At 41.4% G+C, this 16,630-nt stretch overlaps 1 protein-coding gene across 5 annotated transcripts in view; it reads right to left on the bottom strand.

Moving 5' to 3' along the window:
• Positions 1-9,901, bottom strand: part of SPOP (speckle type BTB/POZ protein) — a 29,604-nt gene extending 19,703 nt beyond the window's left edge. The window contains exons 1-3 of one of the 5 annotated variants that reach the window (XM_075443484.1): positions 9,555-9,785; positions 8,929-9,073; positions 6,346-6,417 (exon numbers count right to left, since the gene is read on the bottom strand). The gene's annotated coding sequence lies outside the window, so the exon portion shown is untranslated. Of the gene's footprint in view, positions 1-6,345; positions 6,418-8,928; positions 9,242-9,554; positions 9,786-9,816 lie in introns of those variants that run through there. The other 4 variants (XM_075443485.1, XM_075443487.1, XM_075443483.1 and 1 more) reach the window with 4 other exon arrangements.
• Between the last annotated feature and the right edge of the window lie 6,729 nt (positions 9,902-16,630).

Genomic DNA, 16,630 nt, shown 5'->3' with positions numbered 1-16,630 from the left:
ATTTAAGTCGAGAAAGTGGTTGGTGAATTAAGCTTGAACACTTTCTAAAAACCAGGAGTGTGTATATTCCACCTTCTTCTACCTTCTGTGCTCTTAAATCCCAAAAAAGATCTTACTTAACCTGTACTCTGTAGAGTGCTGAGCTCAAAATGACACATGGAGTTTCATTTACAAACTTCAGTCACAAGAGAACAGACTGGAAAATCAACACAATCATAGCAGAGAGACAGAAGGAATGAACTGGCATCAGTGAAAGCTGCATACCAGGCTAAAGGACCTGCAACGGCTCATTTGCGAGACAGAAACAACAGACATTAGCTGGTTTCCTTAAAATGCACTGCAAATGATTTCTCTCAACAGTTGAGAGTGTCCCTGCTTTTCTCTTGATTCCAAGGCACTATTTATAGGCACTATATTATATATCAGTCCTAACTCGGTTTGTAAGTTGTCCCCATTATACCACCAGCTGCATTCAGGAGCTTGGATGGGTACCTTCTTTTTATTAAACCCCCAAATTGCCAAGTACATTAGAGAAGGCCAAATTCCTGAGGTCACAACGGGGCCCTCTGGACACTGCAAAGGACGATTTCAGTTAAGGGAGACCTATACACCCTAACTCAGTTTATTGCAGAAAACTCATTATCAAGTCGGAACATTCAGAATTACTTTTTTTTTTTTTTGAGATGACAGATCATGGAAAAGCAAGTAAGTAGGAGTTGCCTAGAAAAATAACTTTCCACACAGTTAATAAGATAGAATTATCTCAAGACACACCGAACATTGGCAGCCCACTAGAATTCAGTAACTAAAATTCCACTTCAAGAAACTTTCCAAAACTACGTGTTTCTTTTCCATTCTTGGGTGTTTTAATTTTTTTCCTTAAACCAATTCTACAGTTAAAAAACAGGAGAAAAAAAAAAGGCTGGATCACCTACAAAAATCATAATTTATATGAAACTATTAAGGGATGGAACAATTGTCAGTGACACATCAGAACTGTAACAAGCATTGCAAGTTTTATGTGTTTTGAAAGAAAAGAAACACGACCGCTCCTTAGCTGTAAACCATCTACCATCCCTTCCTCCTCCTCCCCAAATATCACCAGATAAAATAGCAAAGAGCTAAAACTAAACCAAGGAAAGAGAGGAAGTCGGTGGTAAGAAGCAGCCGAGAGTTCTCCAAATAACATTCTGCTCTTATCAACACTGAAAATTTCTGCTCTTCAGTCATTAAGTCAAGTTGTATTTTTGACATTCTCCTAAGACTGCTTCATGCTGGTGTTTGAGCAGATGTAGAAAAATGTATCCCCTTTAATCACACCCAACCCCAACTACAAATTACTCAAAGTATATTAGAATTACATCCACACCAGTAAACATAAAAAGTAACCAAATTCTTAAAAGTAAACAAAGCTTTTTTTTTCTTTTAGAGTTACTGTTGCATTTAAGTCACCACACCTATTTTCATCACATGTTTACCTCTTCTTTAACTCTTTCTACTTCGATCTCTAATCCTCTTCAGGTATGTCCCCAGACCTTTAAAGCTTAAATCTTCAAAACTGTTCTTCCTCAGCAGTTAATCTTCCTCATAATTTTTTAATTCAGATCGTAAGCATGTTAAAAAGAAATAAATCTCTTCTTTTTCTCCAAATTCTCCTTTTAACCTCTTTTCTCCTCCCTCCTGCTAACCCATTCCTGCTGATTTCTCTCCTCTCACAAGGAAAAATGTTACTTGAACACACCGGCTTAGGTCTTACAGAAATAATCAGCCCGAGCAGACTTCTGTCTTCAATAAGAAACCTGATCTTATTTTTGAAAAGAAGGGTTTTGTTATTGCCCGTGAACTCTTTTATTTTAGATTCTGCCTCACAGGCAAATTGTAAAAAGTATTTTACAGCTTCAGTTTCTACTTGTAGGGTAAATTGTTACCTGTCACTTGTCATGTAACTCAGTTGCTATTTTAGCAATTTTTTTAAAAAATAAAACATTTGCACCTTCAGAGCATGTAAGTCATCTTCCACATTAAAAGGTAAAGCCATGAAAACTACTCTTCCCCAGAAAATGTCCTAACATGCCAGGGAAGCCTCTCGCTCCGCAAGCAGGCTGGCAGCAGCAGGAGTTTTCTCCCCTCCGTAGGTTGTTCTCTTGTAAGAGCGACACACTGCTAGAAACACCTCACACCTCTAACATCCCAGCAGATTCCTGGGGAGCTGAAAATAACTGGAAGAAAATGCCTAAACGGTATAATGTCTAATCAGAAAACAAGCAAAAACTGAAAATTAAGCAGGACCAACTTTTTCAATCTACTGTGTTGAGACCTGGTTCCAAACACCGCTAAAGCACTCCAACAGGATTGCAGATCTGACCTCTAGCAAACCACCAAGACTATAATCCCCTCTGGAGCCTTTTATTTATATCAACTTTCCAGTAACACAAACATCTGGTAGTCCTCATGTAACATTTGCCAGTTGCCATCTTGTGTTAATATTTCCAAGAGCTTATCAAAACCAACTTGAGCTGAAACACAGTTTCTGCCATTATTATTCTGGAAATTAAGCTTTCAAATAATCAATTTAGAGACTAAAATGCGTTGCCAAAACTAGACATCAGACTACTGTATTCTTCTACCTACTTGCAATTGCAGCATGACTTCAAAATGGTTATGAGAATCATTTTAACCTGCTAAGTGTAAAGATCATATGATTGCCAAATAAAAGCACTCTTGGACTCAGCATGCAAACCCAGGTTTTTGGAAAAGCATGAAAAGAAATCAATCGCTTGCTTCATTCCAACAGAAAGCTCACTCCAGGACTTATTTCTAACAGATAATAAACGGCAATTACACCAACTCGAAAAGACTCCTGTTTGCAGCCTATTCTACCAGGTAATGCTTCTCTGACACTTCTGTTTTTATAGGCAGGAAGAGCCTTAATTTTTAAAGTTCTTTTGTTTAGTCTTTTCTCTGACCTTATCAGTTACCATCATGAGAAGGAATAAGGAGAGGAAGGAGACAGAAATCAAATTCCAACCAACTTCCACTTTCAAACCATCTATATTTTCCTCAAAAATCAGCAGCCGTGTTTTCTATAAAACATATCACACTGACTTCAATAAGGCGTGATGGTTTTGCTAGCATAATTTTAATAATCTTGCTCACATTAACATCAAAAAAATCACATCTTACCATAAATCATACCCTGAAAAATAACACAATTATGGTGTTCGCCTACACCCATATTTGAATATCCTAACCATTCAAGACCAAGATTATCGAATTAATGCAACAAAGAGCAAAGAAAAATTTCAGTAGCTTAGATATTCTATATTTAATACGTTTTTAGTCAATTGGAAAAAAGACTGGGCCAGAGGCATTATTAGATGTCTGTTTATATTAGGGACACTTTGGAGGCAGGGCAGCAAGGTGCACTCTTTTCACTGCTTTCCACATTAACGCTGTAACTTCTGTTGTAAGTGAAAACAATTCCAAAGGAAGAATCTTGGACACAGGAAACTGATATGCTTTTAATTTTAATTATACATTCTAAGCTGTTGTTGGTATAAGCCATTTATTGAATCTTTAAAAAACAGAAGTAACCATAAAACTACATAAAAATAGACTCCCAGAAGATACCCACATTTATTTCCCTTTTTACACCAAGCCAGCTCCTTAAACTGTGTCCAGCCTCAAGGAAGAAACCAGTTCTTGTTACTTTTGTTTTCTTCCTGTTATCCCTTCTGTTCTTACAGAAACACCTTAAAAAGTCTTCCTACTACTTTCCCCATCAATAGTAAAACTCAGTGAACTACAGGGCAATATTATCTAAAGAGAAATACCAATTATCTGCAAGCCAAGAACCAACTCTAAACCACACAAGTTATAAATCTTTACTACCTGAGTAACACCAGGACTTTTATCACACTTGCAGGTTTAGTAAGGTTGGCACCAACCTAAAGCAAGGATGTTCCAGAACATTTCCAGGATACAGCTGAATATATTCTACTGTAATGCTTGTGCTTGCGCTCCCTGATTAAAATTAGATTATATAAAATTTAGACAACAGTCAATTCACTGTAATCTTACTTGCCAGAAAGCAGAGATCTATAAGGCAGCACATGACACGTGATGGCAATTTTCAAAACTTCTGGACTCAAATACCTACATCGACACACTGTTCTCTCTGGGAAAAAAGCATGAACAAAATCACAAGCTAAAAGGAAATCTTCAGAAAATTGTCTGTCTCTCAAATGCAGTAGTGAAATACTGTTCTCCGAATTTCATTTACTGCCCACAAGTGCTTCTAAGAAATTAAACTGATACATGTGGTTTTTAAGCACAACTCGTTGAGGTTGCACACTTCTACCAAAAAAAAAAACAAAACACAGCTGAGGAAATGAAGGCACCAATACAGTGGTGTCATTTAAGACGATTTTGAAGTTACAGAGAGAGATGCGTAAGGTCAGGATACCCAGCCTACAATAGCCTGCCTTCTGTGCATCCGAGGAAGGTACTGCGTGCTGTCTGCACCGTGAGGTGACGAGGGGAACACGACAACATTCTTTAACCGTCAACATAGTGACTCTGTAGGCATGATTCTAGCCATGTTAACTGAAAACTTTTCCATCGATGCAGTCAGCGTCTGTTCTAGCCTCTTTCTGCAGCAACGCTTGGGAGGCAGCCAGGCAGCCTCTCTGCATTGCTATACAGCAGCTCCAGGCGACTCAGTGTGTTTGTCTCCACCTGCCCTCCAGTCTCGCTGCGATAAGCACGTCTCTAAAACCAGGGCTGTCAGCTGAGCTTTGCTTTCAGACACAAAGAAAATCCATTATTTTAAATAAAAAATAAAAAGGATTTATTTTTAAGAGAAGGTAAGTGAGGCCTCTCTAGCTTTATGATCTAAGCTGAAGAAACAAAACTTAATAACCTTAGGAAGTCTCCCACTAGTAAACTACTGCTATCAGAGAAAAGTTGCTATATACGATTATGATCTGATTTATGATCTGTTGAACAAATTTCTGCAGCGATGAGCAAAGAATGTGGGCAGAACAGTAACTAAAGCCACACTTAAAAAACCCACACATATTCTTAAATTAAATTAATTCTTCATCTGATCAAGTCCCATAAGCAAACTTCTATGTCTTGTTTGGCTCTAAGATCAGTAAGGTTTTATAGCCCATCTTCTCTGCCCATGCAGTTTTGCTTAACATCAGTTCTTGTCACAGCCCTAACAGAGATAGTCACATGTTGCATTCATTTTGGAGATAGCTGTTTACTGGTAAATATCAGGACCTAGACTTCACAGAAAGGAGGAAAAAAACCCAAACAGCTACACATCACTAAGTCCCACAAATCATTTTGTGAACCTCTACAAGCATCATTCCTGCACATTCCTAGTTACAAGAGTGCAGTTCTTTAAATTCTGTTTGACGTCAGAAGATACAGTGTCCATTTTTAGAACATCACATCAGCCGTTTCAGATTGATGCTGTATAGATGTCACTGGCATATCTGATGTCACACACATGAAAGTGTTCCAGCTGTTCCTCTGTCAGCTCAAAGGGTGGCCCGTTAACTCCGGAGAACAAGCAGTGATTCAGATTAACTTAAACTATCAAACAACAATTTAAGTATCCCAGTATCCAACTTCCCTATGGAAGTTTACATATCATGCAACATGAAATGTTTCTGAATATGTAATAAGTTTAAGTGTTTAGAGTTCTAAACATTCCAGTATATTTTCAGAAACAATATTACTGAACTTATGAGATTCCTAAAAATTTAAAATGCTTCAAAACTGGCATACTTTCAAATTGATATTCTAACTTCTTCTGTATATGAGTCTCTTAAAGGCGTGCACGAGGGCATCCTTTTTTGCAGGAAAATTATTTCTCTTATCAGAAGTTGGATCAATTTTTTAAAAGCATTAACATTACTGTACATGATTCACCGTGCAAGCATTACATCAGACCCAATTTAAAATGCACAACATACACACTGGATTTCTAATGAAAGATGTTTTTAAAGTCCACAGTCACATAATATAACCTACTGAATAAGACCTACAATACAGGCTAAGAAAAGCTGAACTGAAATCTCAGTATGAAAACTTAAATACTATTTTCTGTAGTCAGTGCATCTAAAGTCAGCTGTACCCTACTGGCTTCTGCTGTACCAATGGCCAAAACCGTATCTTCCAGTTACGAAATTAGTGTCGGAGTCTTCAAACCCTCCCGTGGTCCTGACTTTATAAACTCTACAGATGTCCAAAAATCCATGGAACTCTAAGACCAGCTACATCTCACAGAATGCAAGGGCACAACTCCTGCCTGTAGCCAAAGAATTTACTCACAGTATAAAAATGAACTCCCAAGTCTTTTCCGGGCATTTGCTACACAGTCAGGGGTTCTGCATCTTTTCTGTCCTAAAAATGTGCAGAAAACAAACAAACAAAACAAACCACAAATTACATTTCATGTGTGCTACATATTTTCTTGAATTCTCAGCTACGCACATTAGCAAAGAAGAAGAGATTTCCAGAATCACTCAACTCTTTCCTTCCAAAACACTGCTACAGAGTTCAGTAAAAGGACACTTCACAATGTGAAATCAAGCAAAGAAGTTCTAATAGATTTACAGATATAGTTTCTGAAAAACAACAGCTTCTTTGCCTCCTCAAGGGTACAAATACTTTAATCTCACGCTAGTTTCCTGTACTGTCATGTGTTTCTAGAACTTGGGACACATGCTTTATTTAAGAGGTCTCTCAAGTACAAAGTACAAGAAAACACGCAGTAGCAGTTTATCGACTGAGAATCAAGAAGCAACACTCTCAGTAAAGGTCTGGGTTTTGGTTTTTTGGGGTTTTTTTTTTAAACACATTTTTGTTGTATTTCCTCTCTGTGCTGAGTAGGAAACAGCAGCAGTCAGAGGCTGGAGGAATACAGCGAGATCTTACATAATACTCCAACCGTGCAGAAAATTGAGCCAAAGCTGGGAGGGGAGAAGGAATTTTACAAAATTACAGTGGATATTTCCAAAGACAGAACTATGAATGCAATCTGTAACTCAGCAAGAGCTCCTGATCGTATAAGAAACGGATATCTTTCCCAGCTTTATGCTCAATTTTGCAGAAATAATGTCAAGGAAGAAATGAAGCCGATGATTTCAAGTTTACAGTGAGTGAGGCAGTGGAATGGCAAGCCCCACGAGTAAAACGCTGACCAGAAGGGCGTGCCAAGAATAAAGCTACTAAGTCCCTCTTATTGTAAACTGGACTGGTATCTAGAAAAATCACACAGGGCGACAAACCCAGTTCACAGTGCGCACCTAACAGTAGGTCCGTCTAGAGGCTCAGCTGCAGTTCAGAGATTAACCCTAAACCACCCCCCCCACTGGTCAAACTGGCTCGAAATTAAGTGAGAGAAGACTCTGGTGAGTGGATTTGTTTTTAACATTCACTAGGTCTAATCAACCCACTACCAGGGCCAGCACTGGTCCCTTCTCCATGTGAAAACCAAGCAAATTTTAAGAACAATTACACATGAAATTGGTTTTTTTTAAGCATTTCACTGTGACCTGCGCAATCGGTGACAGAACTGCTCACTGAGACCATGTGGCAAACCAAACCCCCTTTCACTTTAACCCCTTCCCTGAACTGTATCTACGTGCCAATCCTGGAGGCTTTGGGGAGGAAATACAATTAGTTTTATAATCGTGGTAACTATACTCAAGTAAATCAGGATATCAGATCTGACAGTAGTTTCTACACTCTTATGGTAGGTACAGTTTTGTATCACTGTCCTCTGCTGATACAGTGACAGGATGACAGTTTGTGATGTACTTCTGCTGTCATGCTGTCTTGATCTCGATAGTGGTACTTTGTCATGGATGGCTAAGTAAAAAACCCTGTTTTTCCTTCAGGTCACAAAGAAACAAGTAACATAACAAAACCAAATAATTCTGGGCATCTGGTTAGAAAATGTCACTGAAAAAGAAGCAAGCCAGTTATATGTTTTACTTAACTAATTTAGGGTTTTTTTATAACCAAAGAGTTCTATTTTATAAAGCATACATAATAGTAGTGTAATTCTTCAGGCTTTTGTAGGGCTTCACATGAAGCCACCCCAGACATAACCACTTAGAACTCTAAAGGCAAAGAAAAAAACTCAGAAATCACAAAAAAATTATTCCTTTTCATTATGTCATGATGATACTCTACAATCACAAATGTAAACACACCTAATAATGTGGAGTTACAGAAAAATGACAACAAATAACATTACATCCTATATTTTTCTCCCCTCTAAAAACTCCTGTCAGAAAAAGCCAATTCCATTTCACAGGCAGCCTGGCAAACACCACAGCAATAATATTCCACCTTTAGCACACCATCTATCACCAATCAAGACAACACTCACGGCGAGTGCGAGCACTCTGCTATCAAAGTGTACCAGTCACATTTATCTGTACAAGGGAATTCTTCTGCCTTTCCACACTGCATGATGATGCACCATTTCCTTTAAACACCACCACAGGCCTGAGACACCGCTCAGAAACGCCAGCAGATCCCAGACACCCTGGGGTCTAATTCAGACGAAGCCCAAGTTCTCTCCTGGTGCAGAAACGTGCCTCGCAGTCCTCAGCGGCAAGGCTGCGACCTGCCACCCCTTCCCTGGCGCTGCCAGTCACCTCAGTTTTGCCACCCCAGCCCTCATTTCCTTTCTCCCACTCGTGTTTCCTCACTCAGCTCCCGGCACCCCACCGAACCTCCATCCCTGCCTGGGGAGCTCTGGGAATCCCTTAACCAGGCCTCCCCCCCAACTTTTCCCAGCCGCACCTCTCCTCCCCTCAGGCCCTGCTCCCTCGCTCCCCCCCCCCCCGCCGAGCCACCGAGCCCTCTCTCAACTCCTGCCCCCCTCCCCACAGCTCTTACCTCCTGGCCCTACCAGTGACTCTCACCGCCGGAGGACGCCCTGCTCCGGGGCAGGCTGGGAAGCCCGAGCGGCCCTGTCCCAAGCAGGTGAGGCGGGTGGGGATCGCGCCCCCGGACTCTGCCCCCCACTCCGCTGCCAGCCCCCCTAGGAGAACACCAGCAGCTGGGGATCACTATTTGGCAGCATGTCTTCCTCCCCCGAGTCCCCCCAAGCGGATGCCAAGGCTCATTATTCCGCAAGTCCCCGCAGCAGCCTTCTGCGCAGGCGCTGACTTGACGAACAAGCAGGATATGGCTGTTCCCAGCGCTCCCCTCCCGGCCGCGCATGCGCGCTGCACCAATCACGCCGCCTCCCCGGCCCCCCTGCTCGTGACCATTGCGCATGCGCACATTCCCTCGCACCGGACCCAGCCTCCCACCCCCAGCTTCCTCCTGCGCATGCGCCCTCTGCCACCACCCCAGCTTCCGCGCATGCGCCGGCGCCAAAGAACACCCCCCCCGCGCCCCTCCGCTGCGCATGCGCGCTCAGCCCCGCCCCCCTGCTTCACCTCCCAGAGCTCCCCTTCTGGCAGGGCGGTGGCGCATGCGCTGTGTGCCCCGGGGTCCCCTCAAGTGTCAGAGCTCACTATTTGGCAAGCAGCTACTCCTGTCGCAGTGCCATTTAAACAGCCGGCGGAGGAGGCGGGGGGCAGGCCCCTGCGGGTCTCTCACTTCCCAGTCGTGCGGCAGGGCCGCCGCAGCAACAGAGGGGAGCTGCCCCGCCTACACTTCGCAGAGGCAAGCGGTGGGGGGATGACGACACTACCTTCCCCCCGTCCCTGTGGAGGTTTTCCAGTCCTCGCCCGATTCCTTTGGCTTCTTTCCCCCGCACGGCCCCTCCCACCTCACCTGAGAAGGATACCGCTGCCTGCTGTCCCCGTGCGGTCTCCTCATACCGCCCTACACTGACACATCCGGGCTCCCGGCAGCCCCCGCCCCCTAACGACGCGCCGGAGGGCGGGGCGCCGCACTGCGCCTGCGCGGAGCGGGGCGCGAGGGAGGCGGGGGGAAAAGGCGGGAAAGGCGTCGAGCGGGGCAGTGCGCAGCGGCTCGCCTTCGCTTACTGCTCTGTGAGGACATGGCTGCCTGAGGTAATGGCGGGCCGCCCTTCCTCCTTCTGCTTCGGAGACCTCTTCTGGTGGCATGTGAGGGTCGAGGGCTCTAGAGCTGGTGTAGGGTTTTATTTTAAATCCCTTTTCCCAAGGAGGAAGTGAGGGGGGATGGGAGGGTGTACATGGTGGTGTGGCCTGGTTTCACCTTTCCTCCCCATTCCTTTGAGGCTTGGGCTTACTGTTGTGTAGTGAAAATACAAACCTACAAAACTTCTTTCCCCTTCTCTCCCTTCAGGCTGGGTTGTGGGCCGCTTCAGCGCGTGGGTCGCCAGTGCTTGTGAAGAACGGCTCCCACACTGTGCACAATGAGAATTTCTTGCCAGGTTTGAGGATGATTGGTGAGTTTTTCTTAAAGCACAGTATTTATTTTAACCTTTTGACAAAAGGATTATAGAGCTAACGTGCTTTATACCTGTCATTCTGGGGTCTAGATGGAAAGCTTAAGGGAGACCTTACAGACCTTTCAGTACCTACAAGGGGGTTATCAAGCTACTGGAGCCAGGCACTTGATAGTGGTACATGGCAAGAGGACGAGAAGCAAAAGTAAAAATGTGAGATTTACACTGGATATAAGAAATTTTTTCATCATGACCATAGATGAGCACTTGGACAGGTTGCCCAGAGAGACCATGTAGTCTCTATTGGAGGTCTTCAAGTCCTGAGTAAGTAAAGCCCGGAGCAACCTTGTCAGATCTCGTAGCTGACCCTGCTTTGAGCAGGTTGGACCAGATGATGTCCTGAAGTCCCTTCCAACCCAAATTATCCTGTGATCCTAAGATCTCATCTATGCATGGGTCTTCTCTTGTAATTTGTAATGGTTTGCAACCAGAGGAAGCAAAATTTTCATTATTAGAAGTCCTTAATTACTTCAGTGTTTGCAGAGAAGCTTATGCAGAGCTAGCCTTTCTTTCCTGCCAGTTTCAGTCTCATGTTACAGTGAATTTAAACAATTGCACGCAAAGCACCGCAGTAACCAAATTAGCCAGGTTATGTAATACATATCACAGCTACACTGATTTAAATGAATGATGCAAAGTCTTTTTATCCTATATCTCATTCTCTCAGATGAGAGACGCTTCTTCTCATAGCACAATTGGTCCTGTACAGTGGGCTGCCACGCTTGTCCACTACTGACTTGGAGAATATTGCCTGTTTTATTGCTCACATTTTCTGCAGTGTCCTGGGTTTTCTTGGCAAATACCTCATCCAAGTCCTGACCAGTTTTTGGACCCTGCTTCATTCCTTCATTTCACAAACTGCTGCCCATGGTGACAAAACAGCAGGTAATGCTGCATTGTAATGAAGAAATGCCATAAAACTGCCTCTTGGGAAGTACAGAATTGGTGTTAGCATTTCTATGTTGGCTACACATTTCTCTGAGAAACTTATTTTAATACCTTGCCTATTATCCTGGATTTTGTATTCCCAGTATAAACTGTAGATTTTTACTGATGTATTTATTCTCTTATAGTTGAAGTACGAAAGGAAATTACAGCACCAGTTTTAGAGAAAACAAAGAGATTCCCCGCTCCCCTCCTGCATTACAGCACTTAGGCTGCGGAGTCTTGATACAAGGGGTTTCCAGATAGAACAAACAGAAATGTCTCCTTTAATTCAACACTGGCCATGTGTCACTTAACGGTAGGGAGGTCAACCTCTTCTGCAGCTTATGACGTTCTCCTGATCAAAATTCTCTTGTTCCCAAGAAGTGCAAAATTAAATTGGGTATCTGTGAAAATGAAGATCAAATTTCACCTCTCCTCCATATGTAAGTTATTTAGGGTCAAGTCCGTCTTCCTTGGTGGCAGATAGAAGTGAAATACTGTCACTTACTCTTCACAGACCCTACCTTCTGTCTTTAATACAATTCTGTAATAAAATGACTAGGCAATTCCTAGATGCAGGTACTGCTTGAACCTTGACAGTTTGCCTGGGGATGTGCTGATGTGTGTGTTTTGACATTGGTGTGCATGTGAGAGTACCAAATTCTCAAATGCATTCACTTTGGGTATAATTCCCAGTATCGTCTGAATGATACAAGACAGGTTGTTTTTTTCTGCATGAAAAGAACCAGTAAATGCTACTGTACATACAGGTTTGGAAGTGTTACTTTTGTGTATATGTAAGTTGGATTTCTATGTGAAGCTGATTAAACTGATGTCCATGAAAGAGTTGTGTGTGAGAATTTTAAATAGCTCCTGCTTTTTAATATTCACTTCCTCTGTGGTGTTAATTATTTTGTTCCTACGTTTTCCCTTTCAATTTACTAAAAATCTAGAAATGTAATTAGAGAGAGGCTGAACTCAGAGAAAGCTGCCAGCATTTCTACATCATGATTAAATATATCAGCCGTCCCTTTAGTGAGAGACTGAAAAACAGGATTCTCATAATTATCTCCCTGTTATCCAGGAAAGAATCTGCAACACGTACAGATACAGAATTATTGAAAATGCAGCACTAATTAAAATCTCATATAGGCTCCTGATGATCAGGAGAGTATGAAAACACAGTTATTTAATCCTGTATTTGCTGTCTTTGTTACAAAAATAAACAAAAGCACTCTAAACAAAACCCATCTCAAATCACTGGGGAGACTTAATGAGGCTTTTATATATGCAGCAGTCACACAAGCATCGCAGGTTACTTGATTCACCTCTGCTTATACTGGTGAGACATCCGTGTAACTCATTTTCCATACGAAATGCAAAAAGAATGCTGTGGTATATTCACAAACAGTAAGGGAATCATGGCTTGGTTTAGGATAAGGCTACTGTTTGTTTTAAATTTAAGGCATAAAAAGAATCTTGTTATTACAGGCTTTTATGGTTGTATTGTGAAATAGTAATATTTGTGTTGTAGCCAATTAAAAATCTAGTCTCTAATAGGTTATCCTTCCAGTCTGACTTCTGCTAGGGGATCTCTTTTGTCTTGAACGTGTCATGCTCTCACCTAGCCCAGTACAAAGCCTACATGATTATTTATCTTGTCAAAGGAGTCTAAGCTTTGGCACTAGCAAAGCACACGAGAGGACACTAAGTGCTGATATGGTTTGTGATGAAAGGAGAAGCTTCTAGATACTGGCTTCTTTGAACGATGTAAGTCTGAGGATCCTCCGGGGAAAGGCCACTGGTGAGCTTTTTCTTTTGCAACCCTTTTCCTCAAAACTTAATTTGCAACAGAATAGCAAGTACTGAGCTAGAGACAGTCCAGTATCCCCACTTTTCCTTCACTAGAAATTAAGTAATCTTCAGTGTTGCATGGAGTAGGAGGGTAAGTAGAATATTACCCATCTTTTAGGACTTCTAAAAATGTAGAGAAGTAAAGTAGCTTATTCATATATTAAAAAAAAAATTTGGGAAACTGTTTGTGTCCTGTTTCAATGCAGAGATACAGAATGTAAGAATTAGGTGGGTTTTAGACATCCAGATTCAAAACTATGACTGAAAACAATTCTTTTTCAACAGATGTATAAAATTACAGGTCCCTAAAATTTTCAGGTTACTGCCCTTTCTTACCTGAAAGTTCATAAGTGTTGCCAGTTTCTGTTTGTGTGTGTGCTCAAAACTGTCATTGCCTGAGCGTTTAAGCAATTAGCTCCTACCTTCATTACACTTGCATCCAGTAGCACCTATGACCCTTAAGAGTATGAAAGGGTAAATTTGCCCTAGCACAGCCACCACACACAGCGTTAAATTCAGTACAAAACACCATAATGATGAGCACTTCTATCAGAAAGTGCCTGCTGGTAGTGGTGGGATAGTTTCCTTTTTGACATACAAACCATTCTCAGGTCCGAGTTTACTGCTATGCATATTTCTTCTCTGAATTTGCTTTCCTGACTTCAACATACTGTAAGATAACTTAGTCATTGTTCCTGTGATTAAAAAGTACTTTTATTTGTGAAAAACAAACATGGTTTAAAAAATCTTGACCTCCTTTGGAAAAACTGTGACTTGAAGATTTTAATTGCAGGGAATCTGTTCATAGTGCTATTTTTACATGTATTGGAAAAGTATCAAAGCTAATTTTTTAGAAGAGTAAATTATACTTTAAAATGTACTATTGTGAGAAAGTGACTCCCTAATGTCTTTGAGTTGGTGCTTTGTTTCTTGTTAGAAGCATCTTCTGTCTTCCCTGATGAGCCTGCTCTTGTTTTCAGTCCTGGTTTGCTTTAAGATGCTTTTGATCCTGCATTCATTAAAATCTGATCCTGCTGCTTCCCACCAGCCCTAACGGTCTGTGAAATGATCTTCCTTTCTCCAAGACGCTGTTAACTCTGCTAGCACCTGCAGAGTAAAGGAGCTCAGAACCTTGTCCAAAGTCCTCCGATTTATTCAAACCAGCTTTCCTCCACAAACAAGAATTAATCTTCAATGTTATCACAGCAATCTTCCTTAGTGGAGAAGTGGAAATGGATTGCAACAGTGTCTAAAGGTTTTTATCACTGCTGTTTTCCCCTTCTACAGGTACAGAGAGATAATTGGACAAAAGACTTGAAAGTCAAGGATAAGATGCACTCTGTATAACAGAACATGAAAGTATGAATGAGCATAAAGGGCTCAAACAGCTGCCAAAAAAAAAAAAAAGAGGAAGTAAATCAAGGAAGAAAAAAGTAGGGAAGAATGATGCAGTGTGATGTAGTAAAGAAAAAATGTAAAAGTGCATTTGTAGTCTGAACCTTGCAGGGAATAACAACAGTTACGGAAAAGGCAGGATTTTTAAGGTATCCACAAACTAAGTTTTTTTCTAATTATTTGGCATTAGAATTCATAACTACATGACAGTTTAGTCTTGTTCTATTTTTTAATGCTGATGCAAGAGAGAAGAGCTCTCTAAATTTCTGCTTTTGAGACAATGATAAAGATTAATATTAGCTGTCAATATGCACTTTATTGCACAGCTTCTAGCCAGTATTGCGACTTAAACATTGCTACTCTAGAACATTCTCACAGAAGTGAAGAGCTTAATGTGGAGCTAATCAGTTCTTTGGTTTTGCCTTCTCATTAGCAATGTCCTGCAATGACTATTATGGCATTAAGTTACTGCAACCAAATTGGCAGTAATGAGTATTCAGACGTTTAATTTCATTTGAAGATGCACTCAGTTACTGCATAGAAAATTGTTTTCTAGAACAGTGATTTCAAGACCAAGCATTCAGAAGCCATGAAGACCAACCAAAAGTAAGGTTATCCATGCAGTATTTTGGTCCTGTTGTAGAAATCAGGGTGCAGGATTTAATCGTATGCTCACATTATCTTTAACCTGATTTCCTAAGGAGACAAAGCTTATGTTGATGTTCCTATCTTCCTACCCCATCCCTCAATAACTTCTGATTCAGCAGCGTGTTCCAATGAAGTTAAAGTAGTAGGGGCCTCACAGATCGCTGCATTCTACCACGTGTCATCAAAGCAGGGTTGCTAATTCCAGCATTTGCAGAACTACTCTTTTCACTGGACTGTGCTGTCCCTTTCTGTGACTGGGTAGGTTTATAGACAATGAAATTAAATGTTGCATCCTGTATGGGTTCCCAAGATTTAGGTAATTCACACTTCCTAAAATATTTACTGACTGCAAAAATGATTAATTTCTTCCTGGACATTTCTTCAATTATTAGGTAATGGTGTCTTGCTGCTTGCAAAGATTAATGAAGGTATGTTAACCACTACCTCTCTGATTTTTAGGTGGTAATATGCTTCATGCAATATTGAAAAAAAGTCATCTTACAATTTATCAAACTAGAGAAAATAAAGCTTATGTCAAAACTGTGCACTAATTTAAAGTGCCCAACAATACATCTCAGGCCTCGTTATTTAGAGAAGTTGGTAATTCAGTTGTATTTAGTGTGTTCAGATCTGAGTTTCACATCTCTCCAGCTGTGGCTGTGAACACCCTTTTTACAGATCTACCCCAGATGTTCATACAAAAATAAAAAAAATTAGTTATTGAAATACTTCAGGTTATGGGATTGCCACACAGGTCCTAAGGCAGGGGCAGAATCTGCTTATCCAAATGGATGTTGTTTCTTAATCCTGAGACGAGGATTTTGTTTTTCCTGCCACATTCACTGTAACAGTAATTAAATTATAGCCTATCACGTTCACTGAATGAGACCTCTCAAGACCTTGGGAGAAAGAGACACTACAAATCTGAGAATAAACTGAATCGTAGCAGGCTGCAAATTTGTCTTGAAAGCAGACTCAGCTCCTCAAAGCTGATAAGGAACAAGAGAGGCAGCCTTTGCCTGGGAAACAGTTTGCATTGTTCCGAGAAGTGATTTTTGGAAGTTTAGCTAATCAATGTCAAGCAATCATGCTGCCTGAGGATACAAACTCAACTGTCTACTTTTCCCACTACCACAGAAACTGGAGACAACGATCCCTACTGTTTGAGTGTACCTGAGAGGGCTGAGATTTTTATTGCCTTGTAATGTTTAGTTTTAGGTGGGAAATAGTCCTTTGGAGGACAGTTTTCTGTTTTCAGTGGGAAGAGGCCATTACAGGTGGGCCTAGGATGCCCTCTATTCACGTTCCAGGGCCACTGCAAGATTCCCT

This window comes from Opisthocomus hoazin, chromosome 26 (genome assembly GCF_030867145.1).
Source record: "Opisthocomus hoazin isolate bOpiHoa1 chromosome 26, bOpiHoa1.hap1, whole genome shotgun sequence".
Taxonomy (NCBI): domain Eukaryota; kingdom Metazoa; phylum Chordata; class Aves; order Opisthocomiformes; family Opisthocomidae; genus Opisthocomus; species Opisthocomus hoazin.
Note: the sequence above shows the minus strand (reverse complement) of the source record. Positions and strands in the feature narration are given on the sequence as shown.